Source organism: Canis lupus, chromosome 13 (assembly GCF_048164855.1).
Source record: "Canis lupus baileyi chromosome 13, mCanLup2.hap1, whole genome shotgun sequence".
NCBI lineage: Eukaryota > Metazoa > Chordata > Mammalia > Carnivora > Canidae > Canis > Canis lupus.
This window is the reverse complement of record NC_132850.1, coordinates 36,766,433-36,790,665: the sequence shown is the minus strand read 5'-3', so window position 1 is coordinate 36,790,665 and position 24,233 is coordinate 36,766,433. Positions and strand designations below refer to the sequence as shown.

At 39.1% G+C, this 24,233-nt stretch overlaps 1 long non-coding RNA gene across 5 annotated transcripts in view; it reads right to left on the bottom strand.

The window, feature by feature from the left end:
- The window catches only part of LOC140602904 (uncharacterized), a 178,913-nt gene that overhangs the window by 126,529 nt on the left and 28,151 nt on the right, over positions 1 to 24,233 (bottom strand). For 4 of the 5 annotated variants that reach the window (XR_012005885.1, XR_012005886.1, XR_012005884.1 and 1 more), the window contains exons 3-4: positions 8,440 to 8,588; positions 1,217 to 1,391 (exon numbers count right to left, since the gene is read on the bottom strand). This is a non-coding gene — a long non-coding RNA (uncharacterized lncRNA). The remainder of the gene's footprint in view (positions 1 to 1,216; positions 1,392 to 8,439; positions 8,589 to 24,233) is intronic. The other variant, XR_012005883.1, reaches the window with a different exon arrangement.

Here is a 24,233-nt window from a genome sequence, read left to right as displayed (position 1 = left end):
TGTGAGAAATAACAGTGACCATAATAGAAAAAGAAATTCTAGGCATTCTTTCAAACCGTTGGGAAGTTCCAGCACATTCCAGTTGCAAAAGAATTCAAGTCCCTCCACTCCCGTCAAAACTCCATCACCATTCTTGTGTGCTTTGTACATTTTCTAGACCAAGGCCTAGTAATTATTTTTTAAGACTTTTTATTTATTTGAGAGAGAGAGAGAGAGAGCATGAGGGAGGGGACAAAGGGAGAGGAAAGAAAGGGAGGAGCAGACTCCTCGCTGAGCAGGGAGCCTGATGCGGGGCTCAATCCCAGGACCCCAAGATCATAACCTGAGTGGAAAGCAGCCACTTAACCAACTGAGCTAGCCAGGCACCCCCAAGACCTAGTAATTAACTACAAATTCTTTCCCTGCCCCCCCCCTTTTTTTTAATCATGAACCACAAGGTGATTCTATAGGTGAATCTGGGATTTGGCAATTATCCTTAGGCTTTGATAATCCTCAAGCAATGACAGATTTCAGATGTTTGAAGATTCTCAATATAAAGCATTGCTATTCCAGAGTACTGTGCCAATCATTTGTGATCTGGAAATTTTGCAAAATATTTTATTCCTTAAGCTTTAGAAATCCATATCCATGATGACTTACAACTGTTATTGGATAAGTCTTTACTCTTTTCAAGTTCCAGAAAGCCAAATGTTCTCGTGGTTTGTTTGTTTGTTTTTTTCTAGGCCCAAAGGATTCCCAACATCACTCCTCTTTTAATCCTCTGTAAATTTCATTCTCATCTGTGATTCTATTTAGAAGACATCTTACTTATTACTTACCTCCTAACTCTTTTTTTGCCTTTTTCTTCCTCTACAAAGTAAAGAAGAAAAATAAGCAGAAAAACAGAAGAAGTTGATCCAACTACTCTTAAGGCGAAGGAAAAAAAATCTCTCATCATTAAGAAGTATTCCTGAGGAACTTCAACTGGTACAAATTTGGCTACTGCTACTAGGAGTCAAAAACACTGACCTTGGGGTGCCTGGGTGGCTCAGTTGGTTAAGCATCTGCCTTTGGCTCAGGTCATGATCTCAGGGTCCTAGAATCAAGCCCCGCAGCAGGCTCCCTGCTCAGTGGAGAGTCTGCTTCTCCATCTCTCCCTCTGAGTACCCCTGCTTGTGCTCTCTCTCTCTGTCTCTGTCAAATGAATAAATAAAATCTTAAAAAAAAAAATACTGACCTTGCGCAGCCCCCGTGGTACAGCGGTTTAGTGCCGCCTGCGGCCTGGGGTGTGATCCTGGAGACCCGGAATTGAGTCCCACGTTGGGCTCCCTGCATGGAGCCTGCTTCTCCCTCTGCCTGTGTCTCTGCCTCTCTCTCTCTCTCTCTCTCTCTCTCTCTCTGTGTGTGTGTCTCTATGAATAGATAAATAAAATCTTAAAAAAAAATACAGACCTAGATAACACGGCAGAATTATTATACCCTGCAAGAGAAAGCATTACATTACTGTGCCACAGATTCAGTATTTATTTCCTTCAATACAGAATGCACATACCCTCATTCCAATAATTGAGGGGTGGAAGAGGGAGAAGACTAATACAATTCAAACACTAGCAAACAGAAGTCAGGTGGGAAAATAATACTGACAAGCAATAGTGTGTCACCCCGGGAGAAGTGCTATGAATGAACTAAAAATAAGCAGTGCTGAAAAGCCTTGAATGAGAGATTGTGGAAAGCATTACAGAGATGATGGCTTTAAATGGATCTATCAGCATCCGCTCAGCTTTTGAATTTCACTAGGCAGAGGAGACAAACTCTACACTGTGGTTTTATAACAACTATGATGACTCAGATGCCCAGACTCCCCTGAAATCCAAATACCACAGTCACTGAGATCTGCTTCATATGCATTATCTTCACAACAACTTGATGCTAACCTCTGAGGCAGGTGCCATTATTATTCCCATTTTAACCTAGGAGGGAAAGGGACCCCAAGTAGACAAGTAGGCTGCTGTAATCCACATGGTAAGTGAGCAAGTGAGAGTACAAGCCCAGGTCTAAGCCCCAGACTCTGTGCTCTAGGTCATCATACTATAGCACTCCTTCCTTAATATGTTCCTTTTCAGTCCACAGAGGTGGCCAACTGCTCTGGCTCCCCCTGCATCTCTGACTTCTCTCTGGTTCTCTGGGTTAGTTGATGAAAAGACTCAGGGATTGAGTCCTGAGACAACAACTGGGTAACTCTTCCTAATGCTAAGCTCCACCACCGATAGGAGCTTCAGCACCTCTATTCTCATCTCCCAGCTAAGACAAAGAAATGATGACAGCTCTATAATCTTTTTTAAAAAGTCACTGTGTAAGAAATGTTGTCCTTATGGCTCCATTACCTAAAAGTATACCTTATAGAACAGGCACTGGTGATACTCTGATTACCTGAAAGGATACATCTTATTGAAAAGAAAACCAAACATCGTGGGTAGCCATGATAGTGGCTATGCCTCTAGACTGCCACCTTAGAAAGAGGGAAAGTGGGGCACCTGGCTGGCTCAGTCGATTGAGTGCATCTGACTCTTGATTTTGGCTCAGGTCATGATGTCCTCGCTCAGCAGGAGAGTCTGCTGAAGATTCTGTGTCTCCCTCTGCCCCTTCCCCACTCACACACCCATGCACACTCACCCTCTTTCTCTAAATAAATAAAGAAAATCTTTTTTTAAAAAAGGAAGGAAAGTAATGGTTCACAATAATATATTTGCTCATTTTCACATTTTTTAATCTGTTCTCTTTTATTAGATTATACAAGCTTTTTGAGGTCAAGAATCACATCTGTTTTATTTTTATGGTATGCACATTGTATCCCCTGTGCATACCATAATACCTGGCATATAGGAAGTGCTCAGAAAATATTTGTCAAATATCACAAATAGGTGATATCCCCAAATTTGAAAAGCATATACAATTACTCCTTTTCCTTTCTTTCTTTCTTTTCTTTTTTTTTAAGTACACTCCACACCCAGCGTGGAGCTCAACATGGGGCTTGACTTCACACCCTGAGATCAAGACCTGAACTAAGTCTCCCTCTGCCTGTGTCTCTGCCTCTCTGTGTTTCTCTCATGAATAAATAAATAAATATATATTAAAAAAAAAAGAGAGACGCTCAACCAACTGAGCCACCCAGCCAGCCCCACCTCCTTTTCTTTATTTATTCGATCATTCAGATTTATTGAACAGCTGCTGCAAAAACAGAATAATGGATTGGTTAAGTACATAGAATCTAGATACTGACTGCCTGGATTCAAGTATTGGTTCTGGTACTATCTGTGTGGCCCAGGGCTAGCCAACTGTAAAATGCAAGAAATAACAGCACCTAACTCACACCGTTATGAGGATGAAGTAAATTAACATAGGTAAAGTATTTATAATAGCACCCGACATATAGTAAATACTAGATGTTTGCATGATGATGATGATGGTATTCCAGGCTTCAGGACACTAAGGATATAATACCAAAGAAGTCTAGGTCTCTGTGTGCTTACATTCTAGTAGGAGAAACCATCAACCTGCTAGTGATCCAGTAAAACAATTACAAATCATTTTAAAATGAAGAAAATAAGAAAATGAAGAAAATAAGGCTTCCCTGGTGTTGAGAAGCAGACACCGAGGTGGAGTTTAGAATGCAAACTATTTGCTAAGGAGGGTCCTTAAAATCAGCATCAGTGCAAGAGAGAGGAGAAGGAACTAGAGGCGGACAGAGAGAGAAGTTGGTGGCAAAGCAGCCTGAACCCACCCCTTCGGGAATGTTGAAGTGCACCAACCCTTTGTAGTTTCCTGACCATTATACCCCATTGGGTGTGGGTCACTCTGGGAGGGGGTGTGGCCTTGCTCTCTGCAGCTGAAGCAATCCCCCAAAAGGGCTGACAACTGAAGACTGTCTGCCAACAGCACTCAGCAGCGAGGGCAGCAGAGCCTCCACTGCAGAAGGCTAGGGCAGCACAACACAGTATGCATTCCACCCAGTAGACAGGACGGTAAGGGTGAGTTTCTACCTAAAAGAAAATGGTCAGGGAAGACCTCTCTGAGGAGGTAATACTTAAGCTGATAGAACGATACATGAGGAGGCAGCATTCTTGTTATAGGAAGTAGCCAGTACCATGTCCCCTAGGTCAGAATACGTTGGCAGTGTGAAGGGCAAAAAAGAAGAGCAGTGAGGCCAGAGAGTGGTATAAAGTGAGGTCTGAAGAGGCAGGCAGGGGCCAAAATATGAGAACCCTTAGGAGTTTGGATTTTATTCTGAGTCTTGATGGGCAGCTATTAGAGGGAAGTGGAAGGATCTGATTTACTCTTTTAAAAGATCACTCTGGACAATATGTGAGGAATAAGTGGAAGAAAGGGAAAAAAATGAAGGCAGGAAGATAAAAGTTTACTGAACTTTTTTGGATAAGAGATGGTATATTGATGAGAAAAGTGGATGAATTTACATGCAGAACTCTGTAGGAAACCATGCAGGGATTGCTAATAGAATAAATGTGGAAAGTGAAAGAACAAGCAATCAAAAATGACTCCTAGTTTTTTGGCTTAAACAACTGGAAGGATGATGGTATATATTGAGATGAAAAAAAAGGTAAATTTAAGAGATGAAAGTAGAGTCACATCTTAGATTTCTTTTTTGGTTTGAGATATCTATTAAACATCAAATAGAGATGCCAAGTAGTCAGCTGGATACACAAGTCCAGAGCACAAAAGAGAGAAAAAAGGCTAAATATTTATATTTGGACATTTATATTAGACAAATAGGTGATATGTTGATCTGCTACTGCTATATAACCATTATCACCAGTCAGTGGCATAAAGCAATAATATATATTTTTAAAGTAGGCTCCATGCTAGGCATGGAGCTTGAAATCACAACCCTTAGATTAAGACCCACACTGAGATCAAGAGTCAGATGCTTAACCAACTGGGCCACCCAGATGCCCCAATAATAGTTTATTTTTGCTCACATCTGCAGATGGGCTGGGGTTCAATCTAGGCATCTCTGTTTCTATCTGAGGGTTAGGTGAATGGCTATACTCTGAATGCCTCATCCTTCTGGGACCAGCAGGCCAGAGAGGCAATGGTAGAGGCTCAGGTGAGGGAGAGGAAACAAGCAAGGTCTTGAGAAAGTTCTAGGATATGAAAACAGGTATCAAAGAGATATCTGTGCTCTCATGTTCACTGTAGCATTATTCACAATAGCCAAGATAGGGAAACAACCTAAGTATCCATCAATGGATAAAAAAGATGTTATATATATACACACAGGAACATTATTCAGACATGAGAAAAAAAGAACATCTTGCCATTTGTAACAATATGGATGGAAATTGAGGGCATTATGCTTAGTACGTCAGAAGGAGAAACACAAATTCTGTATGATCTCAGTTATTTGTAGAACCTAAAAGAACCAAACTCAAACTCATAAAAACAGAATAGAATGGTGGTTACCAGGGACCATGGTAGAGAGGAGTCAGAGAGATGTTGTTAAAGGGTAGAAACTTGAAACTAGAAAATGAATAAGTTCTGGAGATTTAATGCACAGCATAGTGATTATTGTCCACAATACTGTATTATACATTTCGAAGTTGCAAAGAGACCAGATATTAAATGTTCTTAACACACACAAAAAAAAGATAATGAAGTGTGATAGAGCTGTTAGCTAAATCCACAGTAGTAATGCTATTGCAATATATAAATGTATCAAATCAATACATTCATATACCTATACAGTGTTACATGTCAATTGTATCTCAATTTTTTAAAAAGTCCTGGGCTCATGATACTGGCCTTGACTTTCACCAGTATATCATTACCCAAAGCAAGTTACATGTCCAAGACTTGTATGATGACATCTTGGTTGAGGAATTGGGAGAGGGAAGCAAAATTGGAGTCCATAATTTAGTCTGCCACAGATGAGATCAGCCAGGCGAAGGATGTAAGAAGTAAAAAGAGCCAGGCTTGGACAAATTCCCAAGGTGCTTCAGCATTTACCAGTAACCTAGAAGAAGAAAAACCAGGAAGGATTTGGGAGCAGCAAGTGCAGTTGGAGAATAATTAAGAGAACATGAGAGAGGTAAAAGAGAACAATGTTTCAAGGAGACTGTTGGATGTTGCTGAGACATCAAATAGGACACGAACAGAGAGAGGCCTATGATAACTGGCAATACGGTCCGCCAATCCAAGGTGTTCCATAACAGGACACCAGGATAGCTGAGAGCATAAGACCCTGTTGTCTCATCCTAGGTTCTCAGACAGCAGGAAATCAAATTATGTTTGGACTATAAACAAAAACACACCACTCCACCAGGAATGGTGGGGATTAGGAAGGTGAGTAATTATTAGGTTGTTTAAGGCCAGATTGGTGATGTTCTTCAATATCTGCCTAGGGAGTTGGAACTTGGTCCTTTATTTATTTATTTTTTTTAAATTTTTTAATTTTTATTTATTTATGATAGTCACAGAGAGAGAGAGAGAGAGAGAGAGAGAGAGAGGCAGAGACACAGGCAGAGGGAGAAGCAGGCTCCATGCACCGGGAGCCTGACGTGGGATTCAATCCCGGGTCTCCAGGATCGCGCCCTGGGCCAAAGGCAGGCGCTAAACCACTGCGCCACCCAGGGATCCCAGGAACTTGGTCCTTTAAACAACAGGAACTCATTCAAAGTTTTTTGAGCAGAGGAGTGATAAATTCCAAGTGTTGGATCTAAATGTAGTGTAAGAAACAGTGGATCATAGGGGAAGAGAAGAAAAAATAAAATCAGATGAAATCATAGAGGGAGACAAACCACAAGAGACTCTTATTCATAGGAAACAACAGGGTTGCTGGAGGGGAAGAGGGTGGTGGGATGGGACTGGGTGATGGACATTAAGGCAGGTAAATGGTGTAATGAGCACCTGGTGTTATATAAGACTCATGAATCACTGACCTCTACTTCTGAAACTAATAATACATTATATGTTAATTGAATTTAAATTTCAAATAAAAATTTTAAGATAAATAAATAAATAAATGAAGTGTAAGATGGATTTGATAGAGAAGAGACTGGTGGCAAAGAGCAGGTTATCCTTGTTCTATCAGCCAGACCTCTTGCCCAGATCCCGACCCCTGAGAGAAACTTCGGTTCCCTTAGATCAAGTTCCTGATGCTTGTTACTATTAAACTTTCTTGTCTGCTTCTTCCTTGCCTGGCTGAAACTTAGTTGACTCATGATAACTTTCTAATCAAAATCTGGGTCCTGGGACACCTGAGTGGTTCAGCGCCTGCCTTCGGCTCAGGGCGTGATCCTGGAGTCCCCCGATCGAGTCCCGCATCAGGTTCCCTGCATGGAGCCTGCTTCTCCCTCTGCCTATATGTCTCTGCCTCTCTCTGTGTGTCTCTCATGAATAAATAAATAAAATCTTTTTTAAAAAATCTGGGTCCTGACCCTTGGCCTCCACCTTCCATCTCAGCACTCACTTATTTAGAATTATCACCTTTTCTTTTGTGTCCATGTAGGAAGCTCCTGCACCAACAAGCTTCAGATGGCAGCGTGAAACCAGAGCCTATCTTATTCACAATTCCAGGATGCTGCTCTTCAGACCTGTTCCCCCTCATCCCTGCTGCTTTCCTTCCCCCAACCCATCCCTTTCCATTCTCTCAGAGCATGTGAAAGTTCACGGAGTTCAGAACATGGTGGTAGTCTCCAAATCACTACTAGCATATGCTCCATTCCTTCCCTAGTCCTCCTCCTCTCAGGCTTGACCTCTGAGGGATATCTACCTTGTACAAATCCTCTTTCTACTTGAAGTCCCATTGGGCTTCTTAGTGACTCTTAGTATGGTGAGGTAGGGTTAGGGTGCGAACAAACAATGATCCTAAAAAGCAACCACTTTGTCCCGCTTTGGCTCAATCTGCACCATTTCCCAAGAAGCCTAAAGGAAAATGCATCAACAAACGTCTTACATAGTGAAATATTACCATTGGTATTACATAGTAATTTGGCTTGGAAAATTTCTCCTGCATTCTCATGCCTGGACTTCCAACACATCTACAGAAAGATGAACAGGTGTTGTCTCTAGAACACAAGGATTACTTGAAATGAGCTGTGGTTTAAAATGAGAAGTCATTATTTGATATATGCCAGGAATCTTAATTTTATAGGGTCATGATGTTTTTCTCTAACAAGTACATCTTCAATTGCTATGCATGGTATTTTCCTCTTGTCTGCTAGCCAAATATTCTTTAGCTGACTGGTGCTAGCAGGAAATGGAGAAAATCATAAAACTGGAAATTAGGAAGTAATGACATCAGTATTCAAATCACAAAAGACAAGGTGGAAACAAATATTCTGCTTTAACCTTGATTTATACTGTTAACAAAAGACTGAAGTTGGCAAAATTGGAAATTACTAACTCTCCTCAGTCACTACCATAGTAAAAATTTGTTCCCCTTACCTCAACAGTACTTCATTTGGCCATAGTGCTCACTGGGAAATTGGCAGTGACATGTGAACTCTCTCAGATTGCACCACTCCTGGGTTCTAGCTGCATCCTCTGGCCACAGAATCCTTTTGTGGCCTCTGCCTCTTCCTTCAGTCTTTGCTCTGAAAATACGACAAAGAGTAACTATGCTGCCCACCTGATGACAGAGCAATTCAGAGCTGCCTTGTTCTTACATTAAATTAGGCATCTTCAGAAGCAGCTTTAACTCTGGTCTCTGCTATCAGACTATTTCATTATTTCATGGATTGTACAGTTTGTGATACCTAACCTAAATTACTCTTGTCTGATAGGGACCAGAGTAGACTACAAGGCTGATGGTTCATGCTGCTCCCTTCGCCCATGCATCCCACTAGTGGCAAAAGTCTCATAAACTCTGATGTCGGGACCCCTGGGTGGCTCAGTGGTTGAGCATCTGCCTTCAGCCCAGGGTGTGATCCTGGAGTCCCGGAATCGAGTTCCACATCCGGCTCCCTGCATGGAGCCTGCTTCTCCCTCTGCCTATGTCTCTGCCCCTCTCTGTGTACTCTCATAAATAAATAAATAAAATATTTTTTTAAAAAAAAAAGCCTCTGATGTCCTTTGTTGCCTCGTGAGTTAGTTACACTTCTTAGAGTGGCTCTGTACTACCTTTGTCAAAGAGTGGTTCATTGCATTTTCTCGGCTAATGATCCAATATTACTTGCATAGATCATACCTCACAGCTTTTCCAAACAAACTTTTTGAATTTAACTTGTGTAAGGCCCTAAAATATCATAGTAGGGAAGTTAGCTTAAAAGAACACATCACAGTTACACTCAAAGCTGCCACCTGACTCTGTCGTTTAGGTCTCTGAGACAGGACATGGGCCCACTGACCCTTTTTTAGCCAATGTCTTGAAATGTGTTCTTGGCCTTTCCTCCATGACTTCCATCCATATTACTACCCCCAGATGAAACAGGAACACGTGAGAAAACCAGCCCTGAGTATCTCTTAGCTTCTCCAATGTAGACCTATAACACCATGGGTTATATTGGTGAAGAAATGGAGTCCATGACTAGAGCCTGAGTCAGAGTCAAGTTGCTTCAAATATTTATTGAGCACCTTCTTTATGCCCAATATCAAGGAGATCTTGGCACCTAGCTATTATCACTAGTCCCAACAGGTTTCCCTGAAAGCATGATTACATCACATGCTTTTCACAGCCCTCACTGCCCTCCAGTAATTATGGAGCAACACTGGGTAACTGTGGACTGTTGAATGAAGCAAGCCTGGGCCACAGATGAACCAAAAGCAGATCCAGTAAAGCTAACTCCTTCATCCCTCCTGGATCCTCCAAAAAGCTCAGAGTAAACAGTACCTTTATGTTATTGTCATTATGTTGTGCTTCCCTCCTTTGCTTCATTACTTCGTATCTGTTGCTTAGACTGTAAACAGAGACCCAATGCCAAGACACAAATAAAGTCACCAGGAAACCCAGCTCCAGGTGCCAGACCTACCTTTGTGCTTTTGGACTATTGCTGTTTGTGTAGAGATGGCGGGGGGAAAGTGCCACATGGCTCAGTGCTCATTTGTTTCCTGCTCTGTTAGGTATTAAACCCCAGCAACCTGCCCAAGGCTCAGTCTCCCTCACTATAGCTAACTAACTAGAACACTAACCCCCAGCTTAGTGCCCCATAAGCACAGTCCTCTCCTCTTTTCTTTCTTCTTTTCTTTTCTTCCCAAGACCCTGTGCTAATTACCATTATATAATAAGCAAGAAATGTAGAATGCAGAGATTTCTTTATACTTCTCCTCATATGGAAAAAAAAAAAAGAATTGTTGATTATCTTAACCTACACATAACTTGTGGAACAGAAAGATTCCTGTCAAATAATCGTCCCTTAATAGATTCCCTTCACTATTATAAACTAAGACATGACCTTCAAGCATTAGTACCCAGACAATACAACATTTGTGTGTTATTTAATTAGCTTATTTCTTTTGTTAATGTACATTCCTGTGGTTATATCACTTTCCACTCAAACTTTTTAAAAAATGCTACATGGTATTAAAAAATTTTTTTACCAATGTGTCCATACTTTTGCTCCATTTAAAAAAAATTTATTTCACCAGCCAGGCTCTCGCAATGTTTTGAGGTTATCTCATAACAATGGCTAATTTATTAAGTCCTGGAAAATTATAACAACAGTAAGTCTTTGTGCAAAGTTGGCATGCTGGAGATTTTTGGTTAAAAAAAAAAAAGAATGTGATAGATCTACCAGAGACCACTGTCATTTCTGTACCATCTAATCCTCATTATGGAGTGATTTTTATCAAATTGGGAAGTGATCATGTGGCAGCCTAAATAACACTGGAAAACTAATTCAATAAATCAGAAGGGTTATTCCATGTCATCTACATGCTCAAACAAGAGGGAGAGCATATTGGCTTTAATAAATCCTCAGTTTCCAGCCAAAGGACTTTCAGAGCTCTTGGCTGCCTGATCAGATGTCTGGAATTATGAAAGCAAAGAAAGGTTTCAGACATAAGGAGGAACTTCTGATATCATAAAAGGAAGATTTGAACTGGACAAATTGCTTAGTATTCTACGTAAGTATCTAATAAACATGTAATTGTCTGATAATTGTTATCTCATTTTACATATAAGAAAACTAAAACTAAAAAGAGTTAAGAAACTTGCTCATAATTAGAGCTAGGAAATGATGGATCTGCAATGCTAATCTTTCTGTAATGTCCACATCATAACACAGGATATTAGAGGGTATGCTGGTTTTGTCAGTGATTCCAACTCAGTTGGCCAGCCAGCCTGGGCATGCTGTATGTGACCAGTGACTCAGATCGCTGGGTTGATGAAGTTGAGAGTCATTTAGTGATTCAGCAAATATTATTGAAAAACTACTATGTGTCAGGCACTGTTCTAGGTGCTAGAGAAAATGCAGTGGATAAACAGACAAAATCCCTTTCTTCCCTGAGTTTACATTCTACTGATGGGAAACAAATAAAATAAGCACATACCATCAGATGGTGATAAGAATTTTGAGGAAAAGAAGGATAAGAGGAAAAGAAAAAACTTCAGTGGAGGTGCTCATCTATTTAGATGGTCAAGGAAGTGCTCTCTGATAAGAAGACATTTGAGCAAAGAATGAAGGAAATGAGGGAAGGGAAAAGAAAGTGAACCATGTCATATCAGGGGAAAGAGCATTTCAGTCAGAGTGAACACCAAGTGAAGGGCCTAAGCCAGATGCTCTGCACACTTAGGGAGAAGCACTGAAGATGCCAGCAGGGCTGCAGCAGAGTAAGCAAATGGGAGAGTTGAAAGGGATGAAGTGGAATGGGTGGCAAGGAGGGAAACGACCATGAAAGACCCTTTGGATCCTACAAACATTTAGGGTTCTACTCTATGTGAGATGGGAAGTCCTTGGGAAGTTTTCAGTATGGTGACATACTGGTTTATGTTTTAAGGGGTCTCCTCATAATTAGCCAGTTGACTTGGATGCCTCTAGGCAGCAAGGCCCCAAAAGACAAATGGAATGAGTAGTAGGACAATAGTGCAAAGGACATGGGCTTTGAAACTAATTCTGTGTCCAGACCTCAGGCTCCATCACCAGCTAGTTCTCTTAGTCTTGCACTAATTATATAACCTCTTTGAAACTCAGTTTCCTCAACTGCAAAAAGACAATAATATAATCTACTCTATAATTATTAATTAAATCAGATATGTAGAAAGCACCTGAAATATTACTGTATTTTATTAGCATTAAAAAAATAAAAGTAACCAGACATTATATTTAATTTAGTGATTAATTATTGAATTATTTACCATTATTAAAAATAATACAGGCAAGACCTGGACTGGATAACATTTCTTCTCACTTCTAGAATAATAACAATAACAAATTAATAGTGGAGAAGATAAAGGATGTGCTCTTTCTCTTAAAGAAAAACTTTGTATTTTTGGAAATTTTCAAAGATATACAAAATTAAAGCAAGTACCCTAATGAGACCCATGTATACAGTTTAAATAATGAGCATTTATTCAATCTTATTTCATCTTTTTTTCTGCAATATTTTAAAGCAAATCCCAAATATATTATCATTTCAACTATAAATACTTCAGTTTGTATCCCTAACAGAAAAGAATGTTTTTTAACATAACCCAATACAATGAATATATTTAACAAAACTAACAATCATTTCTTAATTTCATCTACCATGCAGTTCATGGTCAAATTTTTCAGATGTCTCAAAATATCTTTCTACAGTTGTTTTGTTCAAATCAGGATCTAAACCAAGCCAATAGATTGCACTTGCTGATATGATTCTCAGGTCCCCTTTTATCTGTGACAGTTCCTCCTTTTTTTCTCCCATGACTTTTGTTTTGGAAGAAATTGTCATTTGAAGGATATGTTCTCTTAATGGCAGGTTAGTAATGTTCCCTCCACAGGCAGAGGACATCAAACCTACATATTATACTAAAGACCCAATCCAAGTGCTTTCTGAGAGGTGTAAGGGGAATGTTTTCTGCTTCTGAAAGAGGAAGTTAATACTATCAACTCTTGTAGAGAAAATACCACTTAATATGGTAAGGAGCTGGCCTTAGACTCTTTAAGATGGGCATAAAGGACTCTTGTGAAATAGACCTAATGGCTTTCTTCTGTCCTAGAATTCTCTGGGACCTATCCTTAGACGTGTATTTAAATGATCACCGTGAGATAATGACCTAACAGAATTTCCTGGTTTCTGTTAAAGAGCAATCAGAAATTCTTCTTTGTTGGTAAGAAATTACAAGAATACTTCTTGCCTAGTGAAAGAAGACAGGTCAGTTATTGCTATGATAGCCTATACATGGCCCTTAAAACTGATGGCCCAATTGGATTAGTTTAGATAAATTCAACTCTGCAGTCCTAACTAGAGCTAATAGGCTTTCATCAATTCTTTCAGGTAATTCAATAGAACAATACTCAAAAGAATTAAAGAGATACTGATAAATTCTGAATGAGCAGAAGGGGTTTTTTTTTGATAAGAGGGGAAAAAAGCAAGATAAATGTAGCCCCTGTTGGTTCTATACCATGGTATGAGTAAATTTTATCAAAGGATCACTTGTAGAAATAACTACCAAGGAGATAAACATCCAAGATTCTGACCAAGAATTGACTTTTGGAAGCAAATCAAAACTTAGATATTGGTTCCCATACACATTATTTAACCATCAAATACAACATTCCTTTATAGACCTTAATAAAGGGCCAAAATTATAAATGAAGTGTTTGTATTCATTACAAAGTATTTTGGACTTAGGGATTCTTTTGAAATGTCCATGTGAGTCAACATGGGGTGGAAGCTGGAAAAAGAAAGCATGGTCTCCCACTCATAGCTAATTCTGGCTCTGGTAATCAGGAAAACACAAGAGACAGCCAAGTATGGACTGGCAACCCCAACTATCTTGTTTTGTCATTTTGTCTTTCACTCAATAATCAACCTTCCTTGGGCATTCATTAGAATGTGACCTAGCACTACGTCCACTGTGTTCTGAGTATAATAATTCTTCATCAAAATGTGAGGCCAGGAATTGATTTAACACTGATATTCATTTTTAATTAAGATGGATAATTCAGAAAGATGTTATTGTTGGCAAACAAACCACAAAAGGAAATCAGTGGTCTGTGAGACATAAGGCAGGATGGTGGAGAGAAAAGAGTAACAGGAGAATAAAATAGGAGAAAGAAAGAATATTTTTGTTTTTAAATATCCCAAATAGGGGATCCCTGGGTGGCCCAGTGGTTTAGCGCCTGTCATCAGCCCAGGGCTTGATCCTAGAGACCCAGGATCAAATTCCACATTGGGCTCCCTGCATGGAGCCATGGAGCCTGCTTCTCCCTCTGCCTGTGTCTGTCTGTCTGTCTGTCTGTCTCTCTCTCTCTCCCTGTGTGTGTCTCTCATGAATAAATAAATAAAATCGTTTAAATAAATAAATAAATAAATAAATAAATATCTCAAATAACTGATGAAAAAGAAAAGAGAAGAAAAAGAAGAAATGAAGGAAAAGAAACTATAGTGACAGCTTTAGGTTCAAAGATGTTTTTAAAAGTTGGCACATGTGAAGTGCCTGGGTGGCTCAGTCAATTGAGCATCCAACCTTTGATTTTGGCTCCAGGCATGATCTTGGGGTTCTGGGGTCAAGCCCCAGGTAGAGCCTTGAGTGGAGCCCTTAGTGGAGCCATATGTTGAGTTCCATGCTCAGTGGGGAGTCTGATGGAGATTCTCTTTCTTCCTTTCCCTCTAGCCCTCACCGACCTCCCTGCCACTGCCACTGCCACTCACATGTGCATGCACTCTCTCTCTCAAATAAATAAATCTAAAAATGAGTGGGAAATATCAGGGAGGGAGACAGAACATGAGAGACTCCTAACTCTGGGAAACGAACTAGGGGTGGTGGAAGGAGAGGTGGGTGGGGGGTGGGGGTGACTGGGTGATGGGCACTGAGGAGGGCACTTGATGGGATGAGCACTGGGTGTTATTCTATATGTTGGTAAATTGAACACCAATAAAAATAAATGTATTTTAAAAATAAATAAATAGGGATCCCTGGGTGGCGGAGCGGTTTGGCACCTGCCTTTGGCCCAGGGCGCGATTCTGGAGACCCGGGATCGAATCCTACGTCGGGCTCCCAGTGCATGGAGCCTGCTTCTCCCTCTGCCTATGTCTCTGCCTCTCTCTCTCTCTCTCTCTCTCTGTGTGTGACTATCATAAATAAATAAAAATTAAAAAATAATAAATAAATCTATAAATAAATAAATAATAAAAATAAAAGTTGGCACATGTGGGATGGCTCAGTCAGTTGAGCAACTGACTTGGTTTTGGCTCAGGTCATGATCTCATGGGTCACGGGATGGAGCCATGCTCAGTGGGGAGTCAGCTTGAGGATTTTCTCTCTCTGCCCCTCCCCTCATTGCATGCTCTCTCTCTCTAAAATAAATAAATAAATCTTTAAAAGTTAAAAAAAAATCTTTAAAAGTTGGCACATGTAAGATTGTGGCAGAAAGCTTCAAGTCTCCTACATGCTGGGCCGATTGGAGGCAAGTGGAGCGAGGTGGAGGGTAGCCTGTATGTGCTTCATCGGTACTGACAGGAGGAGTGAAGGAGGCTCTGTCTTGGATCAGACCTTTCCCACATATACACAAGGCTGAGCTGTTCCACTGGGCTTGGTCTTTGGGGTGTGGACAGCCCAATCCATTCAATGTACAAATGCTGTTTACAGCTATTCACATTGGTTAAGGCCTAGAATTGATAGAAAGCAGCACAATTTTTAATCCTTCAATTTCAAATCTCAACAGGAGGAATTTTGGTTAGATGTGACCAAACTTCTATAAGTTGCTTTAACAGAAAACAAATCTGAAAAGCTGGCAACTGATAAGGGCTGTTCCTTGGAAGAAGGCATAATATATTGATTATGTTTCTTCAAACTAGAATCACTAAGACCAGTGGGAAAATACAGGAAGGTAGATTGCAACTCAATCCTTAAGAACATTTTTTAATGCTTTTATCAAACTAATCATGAAACTCTGAAGAAGTGAGACATATGACACTGAAAATTGTTAAGAATAGATAACTTCTGCCAGAAAAACTGAACAAGAGTGATTTCCAACCTTGGTAGGACTATGAGGACCATTTTGAAATTTAGTTAGGACCCCCAAGTTAGTATTTGTGCCATAGTATCTGTTAAGAAACCATGATAACTAATGCTACAGACCTGTCCACTTAAAAATTATTAAAATGGTAAATTTTCCTATGTTTATAGTTTACCAAAATAAAAGACAAAAAACCACGATGACAAAAAAATTAATTTAGTAGTGCTTTTAAAATAAATTTACATATTGGGGCACCTGGGTGGCTCAGTCGGTTAAGTGGTTAAGTGTCTGTCTGCCTTCAGCTCAGGTCATGATCCAGGGGTCCTGGGATCGAGCCCCTCGTCAGGCTCCCTGCTCAGCGGGGCAGTCTGCTTCTCCCTCTCCTCTGCCCCTCTCCCTGCTTGTGCTTTTTCCCTCTCTGTCTTTGTCAAATAAACAAAGTCTTTTACAAACTAATAAAATATAAATAAATTTGTATTTTATTTATTATAACAGCACTCACATACATTAGAAAAGTAATAGTCATTATTTCCTTTATTCATTTATTTATTTACAGAATACCTAATGTGTCCTAGGCACTGATGATACAAAAATCAATATGGTTCCCAACCTCAAAAAACACATATATTTGCAAGACTTGATATTTATTGATCTACATACAATGCTGTTTCACATACCAATTAGAGGGAACCAACCTTGTCTCCAGTTTCTCAGGAGTCCTGAGCCTGCAGGTTGAAAACTACCCATATAAAGCAATTTCCTTCTTCTTTAATCTTCTTTAAACCTCTACTATGTGATATAAACAAAAACCCCATTCAGTAATAATATTTGGCTATAGGTAATATGGTAAAGCATGAAAAGTTCATCCCATGCTGATTTGGTCACAAGAATACAGACCTTTCTCATGTAACCCAATATGCCCTTGACCAGAATAGGAAAGTGATTGATACACGTTAATTTGTCATTCTAGGTTTGGACTTTCACACCTATTGTACAAAAAGGAAAAAAAGAAAAGCACATTTTTAAAAAGTTCTTCCGAAGGAGTATTTAGGGACATCTTAAAAATGGGACTATGAACCACTAGTTTAAAATAAAGAGGTTTTGCTTTAGTATCACACTTAATTTTGCTCTTGTAAAAGAATAGTCAGATAGTTAACAATTTACCTGACATCTTGGGTGCCTGCCAAGGTACTTGCTGATTTCATTCTAAAATGTGTCCTTCCAGGGGGTACAAAATGAGAGTGATTCCTCTGTTTTGCATCTGTATTTGATACACTTTCCTTTAAGGAGGGAGGCAAGGGAAAGGGGGGATATCTCATATTTAACTATACTATTTGACAACAGAGAGCCCTCCAGTAATCAGGGTTTTTTTCTTCTCCACTTGGCCCCCAACTGAGCAGGGTAAAATCCTTTCCTACCTGGAGCGCTGCAGGGGGTGTGACAAGTGGAGATATTACTGGACATTTGCATTTAAAGAATTAATAAAAATTCCTCATTTGCCTGAAAGGCCTATGAAGTTTATAACCTTGACATTTTATAACCCCCTACACTGGTTTCCCTCCTGGTATGGCCAAACAAACCAACATAAATCTCTATCTTAAAGAATGCAATTAGTAATGTGCTACTGGGCCTAGTAATGTACTAGAACTATGCAGTTCCCCAGCCACAGAATTTCACAAAAGGGAAACAAACAATGCAGAACAATGAAAAGCATTTCCTAAGCTATAATAACCTTTAGGTCACCCATATTAATGACAACTATTCCATGTGAACATTTCTTTTTTTTTTTGCATGTGAACATTTCTTAACCAGTCTATCGAGAACAAAAGGTCAAAACTACCTTTCTTTGAGGTTAACATAGAAAAACTTATTTTCACTTATTCTTGCCTAGAAATTGATATTATTGGTGCTTCCTGGGGATGATTTTCAAAGTTTAGTCTGTCTTAAGGCTCTCTGAGATCCATCCCTAGAGTAGTACTGAACCCAGTCTGCCTCTATGGTCCTGTACTTTAGGCAACACAGAAAGAGCTCATTAGAGCTGTTGCCAAGCCCACTAGAACCCTGAGAATGGTGGGACACCTGGGTGGCTCAGTGGTTGAGGGAGCCTGCTTCTCCCTCTGTCTATGTCTCTGCCTCTCTCTGTGTGTCTCTCGTGAATAAATAAATAAAATCTTAAAAAAAAAAAAAAAGAACCCTGAGAATGGGCCTTGCCAGGGGAAAGTGATGGGTTCTACTATGAACATTGTTGTAGTACAGGAGGAACACTAGGAATGGAGTACACATGGAAAATTCAAGAATGTTTTCTGAGCCAAGGGAGAGAAAGAGAAGCTGGCCCTAAGTCTGTCACTGAAAAAGAGAACACAGAACACTGATTAGGACTCCACAGTCCTGCTCCTCTTGTGTAATCTTTTTCTTTTCTTTTTCTTGTTTTATTTAAATTCAATTAGCCAACATATAGTATATCATTAGTTTCAGATGTAGTTTTCAATAATTCATCAGTTGCCTCTTGTGTAATCTTATAAAAGGAATTTCTTGGAAGACAAGTGGAGTCCCAAACTGGTGAGGCCGTTCAGGGCTTTGGTAGAGACCCAAGCACTCATCGGAGGTAACTGACATTTTTAGTCACTGTGTTTGGGAAGGGGGTTGAGCGATGGTCACCAAACATTAAACCTGAGAAAGTCCCCAAGACCAGCAGCACCACTAGGAGCTGCCAGGGAAGTCCTGGCTGATAGGAATGATTCCCAAGAGCAGCAGTGTCAACTGTCTTGAGGGATACTGAAGTCAGTCTTTTTTTTTTTTTTTTTTTTTTAAGGTTTTATGTATTTATTCATGAGAGAAAGAGAGAGAGGCAGAGACATAGGGGAGCCTGATGCTGGACTCTATCTCAGGACCCCGGGATCATGCCCTGAGCCAAAAGCAGACACTCAACCACTGAGCCACCCAGGTGCCCCTGAAGTCAGTCTTTACTGGCTATATAACAGCGAAGAGGGAAAAGGATGATCTTTTCTTCTTTTGGAAACCACTCTATGCTCTCAAGCCCTTTTGCCCTAAACCATGTGGATCCTTGACTCCAAAATTATTTCCTGTTTTTTTTTCCCCTGAGAAATCCTTGCAGACTTCAACCTGCCACCTTCTCAGCAGCCTAAGTCCACAGCCTAAGCATGGATGGCTTTCTTCAATTGATGTCCCTCATGAAACAGCCTCTCAACTAAGAATGGATGGCTTTCTTCAGCTTGATCACCAGCACTAACTCCTACTGCTCTGGCTTCAGGGATAAGGCATCACCCTCCCCCTGCCACATCCTTTTAAGACATAACAGGCCCTTCCAGTATTTCATCACAGCAGATTACCATCTCTAATAAGACTTCAACCAAGGTTCAAAAGTAGCCAACTGGAAGACAGTCTATCTCCTAAAATGTGAACTAAATGCATTAGAATTGTCTGGAGTATTGCTACAAACAAGGTTAAGGGCTCCACTTCACACTTATTTAATTGGAATTTCTAGAAGTGGGTCTCAGATATCTGCATCTATAAAAAAAAAAAAAAAAAAAAAAAACCTCCCCAAGAGCATACCAATATGCACACCAATACTTGAATCACTGGCATGGGAAGTAATTTACAACTGCTATAAGATATGCCTTCTCCTAGAGCCTATAGGACAAGGAGTCAACATCCAGGGGACCTCAAGGTACTTTCATATCTAGATTTCACCCAGCATTCATGGCAGAAGCTCTGACTCAGTCCCACCACTTGTAGTGTACTGGCATGGCCATGCAGCAAAGCCCAGGCAAAGTGCCAAAAGGTCCAATGAGAGAAGAGCTCTCTCTGTTGCCTCAGTCTAAGGCTCACCCAAGTCCTGCCTTATTTCCAGTCCTAGGATTTGCTTCTTCTGAGATATGTGAAAACAGAATTCCTACTGTCATCACGGAAACTACGACCCCTCCAACTTACAAAAGGCATGATCTTGCTCTGAGCATCTCAAGGATAATCACTTCAATATATTTTCTGAAGTCTGGGCCATTTCTTTCCCAAATAACATCACGGCTTAGGCATTAACAGTCCAAACTCAGCTTCACCAAGTCCAATCCAGTTCTTTTTATAGTCTCTCCTCTGTTTTAAGATAAAAATAAGGCCTACATCCCCTTTCCTGTAGTTTTCTTGGCCCTATAACTCAGACTATGTAGTGAATCTTGTTTAAGCAGAATATAACAGCTCTCCCCAAGAAAAAGCAAGAGGTAGCAGACAGAGGAGTCTTGATCCATACCTGGAAAAGAAGCATCTCAAGTTCTTTGATTCTAAATAGTGGCATCAATTGTCAGAGAGAGCATCAATATAATGCAGTTAAAAAAAAACATATTAAATGTAAATAAAAATGCTTTCCTAGGGACTCCTGGGTGGCTCAATGGTTGAGCAGCTGCCTTGGGTTCAGAGCATGATCCCGGATTCCCAGATTCGAGTCCTGCATCGGGCTCCCTGCATGGAGCCTGCTTCTCCCTCTGCCTGTATCTCTGCCCCTCTCTCTCCATGTCTCTCATGAATAACTAAACTCTTTAAAAAAATGGTTTACTAAACAATGGCATAAACTTACTATATAATAATGTTACACTCTATTGTGCAGTATTACAAAGTTAAGGACTTCTCCTATTCATGAACTTCCAAATCACTTTTTATAGAAAGCATGATACAAAAAAAAAAAACAAAAAAATTAAAAAAAAAAAAAAAGAAAGCATGATACATGGTATCAGCAACCTTGATTTGGAATAATACTTGCTGTTCCTCTTTACCGCCTTTCGGATTAACAGAGTAACTTCAAAGCAGATTACTTAAAGAATACCAGGATATATTCTACACTCTGCATTTGTTTTTATTTTCTTAGTTGAATTGCATATGAGTGCAAGTCAGACAGCTTTCCTTGAATATTATCCAGAAAGTTTTGACATAATTTACTACTTGAGTCTTTCATGATGTCTGAATCAGTTATACCAATTCCTCCTATATTTAGTAATTTCCATTGCCTTTAGTTGTATTGTCAAGCCCATGATACCTAATTATTTTGCCCAAATCACTGACAAAATGAAACAAAGTATTTGCGGATGGATCCCTTTCTTGGAACCTGGAAAGCATGTGGTTTTTGCTAACCAAGAAAATATGGACAGCAAATCCATCTTTGACAAACTTTTGTTCCCTGAAAAAAAAAGTATATCCTATAGATTTTCATGCCCTTCAAATATACAGCAACTTTTCATTGTTATATGAAAGTGTAATCTTTTAGAAATTATTTTGAATGACACTAAAGGACCCAAATTTAAATTTAATATTTTTAAAAAAAATAAATTTAATATTTATAGTATTTATAAATACTGTACTATTTATAAATAAATATTTATATTAAATTTAAATTTAATATTTATAGTATTACGGAAATCACTCCACCAAAGTGACAAATAGGAATTTCTATACATGGCTTAAGTTTCCATTAAGTAACTGTAAAAAATCATTTTAATTCCCAGTTCTGTTGGACAGTTGGTAATTTCAAAATCATTAAAATGTAAATGGTAGGTAGTTGCAAAGATACAACTCTATCTGCACTATAAAGGACCTACTTTTTAACACAGAGAACATGTAAAGTAGTTTTACATTTAGAAAAAATATACTATGAGCACACACACATGCACACAATCAGCTCTAGGAAGTGTAAAGATTTAAATATGAAAAGCAAAACTTAAACACTCTTAGAAATACATATAGCATTTAAAAGAATGATCAATAAACATCTAAAGAGATGTTCAATCTTACTAGTAACAAGAAATGTAAATTTAAACAATCAATGAGATATAAGATAGGTATCTGATAATACCTAGTGATACCGAAGAAGTGGAAAAAATAAGAACTATAAGACTATTATTTGTATAATGGAGCAATTTGGTAATATCTAACAAAGTTAAAGGTACACCCCACTTCTTGATTTATCCTTAGAAAAACTTTCACACATGTGCTCAAAGAAACATACCAAGCAAAAACCAAAATATCCACCAACAGAAGAAGAGATGAGTAAATTATGGTATATTTATGCAATAGAACCATATACAGCAGTTTTCTTCCCCCCTTATACAGCAGTTTAAATAAATGTATTGAAGCAACACCTATCAACATGGATAAACTTTAATGTTTTTTTAATTTTTAAATTTATTTTTATTTAAATTTAATTAATTAACATAGAGTGTATTACTACTTTAAGAGATAGAGTTCAGTGATTCATCAGTTGTATATAATACCCAGTGCTCATTATATCACATGCTCTCCTTATTTTTTAAAAAATATTTATTTATTTATTCATGATAAACACACACAGAGAGAGAGAGAGAGAGAGAGAGGCAGAGGGAGAAGCAGGCTCCATGCAGGGAGCTCAACGTGGGACTCGATCCCAGGACTCCAGGATCACATCCTAGGCCGAAGGCAGGCGCTGAACCGCTGAGCCACCCAGGGATACCCACATGCTCTCCTTGATGCCAATCACCCAGTCACCTCATCCCCCTACCCCTCTCCTCACCAGCAACTCTCAAACTCTCAATTTGTTTCCTATAGTTAAGAGTCTCTTATGGTTTGTTTCCCTCTCTGATTTCGTTTTTATTTTTCTCTCCCTTCCCCTATACTCCTCTGTTTCTTTTTTTTTTTTTTTTTACTCCTCTGTTTCTTAAATTCCACATATGAGTGAGATCATGTGATAATTTTCTTCCTCTGATTGACTTATTTTGTTTAGCATAATACTGTCTAGTTCCATCCACCTCATTGTAAATGGCAAAATTTCATTTTCTGATGGCTGATTACTATTTCATTATATATATATATATATATATATATATATATATATATATATATATATTACCACATTTTCTTTATCCACTCATCTGTCAGTGGACATCTGGGCTCTTTCCACATTTTAGCTATTGTGGACATTGCTGCTATAAACACTGGGGTGCAGGTGCCCCTTTGGATTACTACATTTGTATCTTTGGGGTAGATACCTAGTAGTGCAATTACAGGGTTGTAGGGTAGATCTATTTTTAACTTCTTGAAGAATCTCCATATTGTTTTCCAGTGTAGCTGTACCAGGTTACAGTCCCACCAACAGTGTAAAAGGGTTCCCCTTTCTCCACATCCTCTCCAACATTTGTTGTTTCCTGACTTTTTAATTTCAGCCATTCTGACTTGTGTGAGGTGGTATCTCATTGTGGTTTTGATTTGTATTTACCTGATGTCAAGTGTTGAACACTTTTTCATGTGTCTGTTGGCCATGTATATGTCTTCTTTAAAGAAATGTATATTCATATCTTCTGCCCATTTCTTGATTGGATTATTTATTCTTTGGGTGTTAAGTTTGGTAAGTTCTTTATAGATTTCAGATAGTAACCCTTTATCTGATAAAACATTTGCAAATATCTTTTCCTATTCTGTCGGTTGCTTTTGGCTTTGTCAATTGTTTCCTTTGCTGTGCAAAAGCCTTTTATCTTGATGAAGTCCCAAAAGATTTTTATCTTGATGAAGTCCCAATACTTCATTTTTGCCTTTGTTTCCTTTGCCTTTGGAGACATGTCTAGCAAGAAGTTGCAGCTGAAGTCAAAAGGGTTGCTGCCTATGTTCTCCTCCAGGATTTTGATGGATTCCTGTCTCACATTTAGGTCTTTCATCCATTTTGAGTCTATCTTTGTGTATGGTGTAAGAAAATGGTCCAGTTTCATTCTTCTGCATGTGGCTGTCCGATTTTCCCAATACCATTTGTTGAAGAGACTGTCTTCTTCCCATTATTCTTTCCCGCTAAGTCAACAATTAGTTGACCACAGAATTAAAAGTCCATTTCTTTAAAAAAAAAAAAAAAAAAAAAAGAGTCCATTTCTGGGTTCTCTGTTCCATTCCATTGACCCATGTGTTCATTTTTGTGTTGGTACCATACTGTATTGATAATTATAGCTTTTTAATACAGGTTGAAGTTCAGAATTATGATGCCACCAGCTTTGGTTTTCTTTTTCAAAATTCCTCTGGCTACTCAGGGTTTTTTCTGGTTCCACACAAATTTTAGTATTATTTGTTCCAGCTCTGTGAAAAAATGTCAATAGTATTTTGATAGGGATTGCACTGAAT